Here is a 4,181-nt window from a genome sequence, read left to right on the forward strand (position 1 = left end):
AACAGTAGCCCTCGCGCATATGCGCGGAAATGTGTCGCGCATATGCGCCAGCAGTTGGGAAGACACGCGCCGAGACTTAAGGTCTCGCGCATATGCGCCGGTTGATGTCGCGCATATGCGCGAGACGTGTTGCTTGAAGGATGTGCCATTTGCCTTGCTGCATGTATGCATATATATATATATATATATATATATGAATTGCAATTATCCTCGGGAATTCAGAGAAAGAGTCGAAGGATTGGGAAAGAAAATCCTTACGCCTTTTGGGAGAAATCCGCCCATCCGATTTTGAATCCGACTTCGGTATTGAGTTCCTATCGACGTAGGCTACAACTGGATGTAAGTTTTACTACGTTTTGATATGATTTGAAATTATGGTATTGTAATCGAAACCGGACGGGAGAACAAATACCATATGAAATTGTTATGATTTTCGGAGTTATTTTGGAATCGATTTGATATCAGAATTGAATTGCTATCAAATATGAGATGTTAGAATTGATATCTGACTGAGATGATATTGCTGGGTATATTGAGACTATGACGTTGTGCTGTTGAAACAGAATTTGATTGAATTCTGATTATATCCAGTATTGATTGAGTGGTGTATTGATACCGTACCCTCGATATTGTTATTGTCAGATTGAGTATTGACAGGCTTTGAGTTTGAGACTTCGACAGAGTCAGAGTATCAGAAAGAAAGGTATAAATTAATGTTGAGTTGGGATTGCACAACTCGAGTGATGTTTGACTCGAGTTTTCCTAAATCACATACTTAGTTTATTGCATTGATATTTGTAATTGATGAGATTGATGTTTGTAGTCTATTGATTTATAGCCACTGCATGTATTGACTACTGACACGCTAGTCATCGGCTGAATTGCCTAGTTACTGTATGCTTGTATTGACTACTGATTTGTTTAGTCATTGGCTGATTCGCCTAGTCACCGGCTGATTCGTCTAGTTATCGACTGATTCGTCTAAACTTTGGCTGATTCGCTTAATTACTGGCTGATTCGTCTAGTTATTGGCCGATTCGCTTAATTCTTGACTGATTCGTCAATTCTGCGGCTGTTTCGCCCAGACACTGGATATATGAATTATATCGATGCCGTTTAGGGTTGATTCATTCCTATCGACTGAGATTCGATATAATTATCAATATCCAGACATTGGGATCCCTAGGTTAGAGTTGAGTCGAGTCTGAGACGACGCGTTGTTTGAGTCGAGTCTGTGATGACTAGTTGATTTACAGTTTTGATATTATACATGTTTGTTGATTGGCTGCATGTGAATGATATTTGTTATATGCTTTGTATATGTTTTTATATGATTGCATGTTTACATTTTTTATACTGGGATTTATTCTCACCGGAGTTATCCGGCTGTTGTCTTGTTTTGTATGTGTGCATGAAAACAGGTGAGACAGGTTCAGGGTTGAGAAAATGAAGAGAGATCGTGATTAGAGTGGAGGCTTCGGACTTGGATTAGAGATAGAGTTAGACACGTGATATTAGCTGTTAAACCTTAGTTGAATAAATGTATGTGGTACAGGACTTGTACTTTTATACTGAGATGTATATATGTTTTATTTCACTACGTTCCGCATTTAAAAAAAAAATTTAGACCCTGTTTTATAATTGATTAATTAGTCCCAATTATGATTAAGAACATGATTAGCGTCCGGGTCCCCACAACAGGTGGTATCAGAGCGATAGATCCTTTAGACTGAGATAGAAGCTAGTGAGCGGGGTAGATTGAGTTTTCTTTCCTTGCTTGTGATTGCTAGCATGCTTTACTGCTTTATATAATACATGTTACTTGATTTATCTGATTTGATTGTGTAATATGTATTATTGGTAACGAATTTGAATCGATTCTCGATCAGCAGTAAGATGATCGGAGGAGGGACTGAATTGAAACAGGTTTATTGGATTGGGGTACTAATCCATTTGATTATCAGATATGACTCCTCGAAGAATACCAGAACAGGGTAGCACATCGAATCCTCCAATGGATGTGACAGCAACTCCGATGGAAACGTTATTGAAAAGGTTTCAGTCGTTCAAACCACCGACACTGAAGGGTACTGAGACATCAGTTGAATGTGAGAGTTGGTTAGATAACATTGAGATGCTGTTTGATTCACTGGAGTACAGTGATGAGCGCCGAATTAAATTGATTGGGCACCAGTTGCTTGATGTTGCAAAGAACTGGTGGATTACGATGAAGAGGGCCTTGGAACAGCGAGGTACGACTATTACTTGGGATGTATTTAAAACTGAGTTTTATCAAAGATTTTTCCCAGTGTCGTACAGGAAAGACAAGGGGGCGGAGTTTGCCAATTTGAGACAGGGTCAGCTGAACATTGAAGAATATGTGACCAAGTTCTCTACCTTGTTGAAGTTTGCTCCCCATGTGGCTGGAAATGACGAAGCCGTTGCTGATCAGTTCATCAATGGCTTAAATCCCGATATATTTACATTGGTGAACACAGGGCGACCGAATAACTTTGCTGATGCCATGAATAGAGCAAAGGGCGCGGAAGCGGGCCTGATAAGGCAGAGAGGAGCTGCAGATATTCCTCCCGCATCGAGACTACAGCAACCACTTCCCCGATTTGAGAGTGATAGTAGCAGTGGTGAAAAGAAAGATTTTCTGAAGGCTAGAGGAAAGCAGTTTAAGAAGTCTGGCGGCAGTTCTTCTAGCTCCAGTGGTTCCAAACAGAGTTATACTGAAGCTTACTGCGGAAATTGTGGAGGGAGCCATTCCACTGAGCAATGCCAAGGAGTACTTGGTAGTTGCCACTTCTGCAAACAACAGGGACATTTTGCCAGAGTGTGTCCACAGAAGGGTTCTCAAAGATTCCAGGGAGCCGAATCATTTGGATCAGCGGCACAATGGAGTAGACGATCAGCTGCTGTTCCTTCATTTCAGCCAGCACCATCTCAGTCACAGCTGAGGCCAGGAGGAAGCCAGACAGTTGGCTAGCCTCCTAGGCAGCAGGCCAGAGTATTTGCTTTGACCGAGGAGCAGGCTCAGGAAGCACCAGATGATGATGTTGTAGGTAATTGTTCTTGATGTAGTTATTCTGCTTTTGTATTGATAAATACGGACGCTTCCCATACGTTTATTCCTGAACGATTTGCATTGAGTCATGCATTACCTGTTGAGTTTTTATCTACTGTAGTATATCTCTTTACTGGTTGGGGAGAGTTTTTATATCAGTGAATTCTGTAAAATATCGTATACTACAGTAGGATGAGAATGAGATTGACTTAGATCGTGTGGTAGCTTGTATTGTACTAGTGTTGTCTGGTTTTGAGACTTCATTACTGATATTGATATGCTGACCAAGTACAGAGCTACCCTAGATTAGTTCCAGAAGATGGTGAGAATCGGACCTGAGATGGCCAAGGGATGAATAGTGTACGATAAGGATTCTAGATTGAGAATTCCTTTGATAATTCGTACTATCTATAACTTGATTATTACAGAAAGGAACAGAGGGATTCCTTATGTATTCAGTTGATTTACTGAAGTTGAGTCTATCATTGGCTGATTTACCAATGATAAGAAAGTTAATAATGTTTTCCCCGATAAGACTTCTGATTCGATTTCAGTCAGAGAGCTTGATTTTAGCCTTGATTTGATATCAGAAACAGATTGCATCCTGATTGAGACAGATTGCATTCAGGGTGTGTTATATCTGAAAATGATGTATCTGTTGAATTTAGCAGAATTAAACCGGAATTATTTGGCCGAGGGGATATCAGTGTCAAACATTTGCGGTTTATGAGTTTAGCAGATCAGTACCGATGACTGATGTTTTGAATCTGATTGAAGATTGTTGTTGTTTTGAATCCGTGTTTGAATCAGGTAAGTAATACTGTATTGTATATGAATAACCAATCTGTTGTTCCAGATGTTCCGAATTTAAAATGATAAATATTGCCAGACAGTGTGCAATAATCTATGCGGTATGCATTTTGATAGCTGACAAGGTGTTGATAGAATGCTTGAATCTGCATATATTAGGTGTACAGGACGATGTACAGATAAGATCAGACGATCAAGAGTTATGTCAGAAGAGTGATTAGACTGCATTGAATGCCAAAATTGACTATATCATACCATGATTTTCGGTTGATTTTGTATTTTTGGCAGAATATATTATAAA

The sequence above is a fragment of the Primulina tabacum genome, chromosome 17 (assembly GCF_025594145.1).
Source record: "Primulina tabacum isolate GXHZ01 chromosome 17, ASM2559414v2, whole genome shotgun sequence".
Classification (NCBI taxonomy): Eukaryota; Viridiplantae; Streptophyta; class Magnoliopsida; order Lamiales; family Gesneriaceae; genus Primulina; species Primulina tabacum.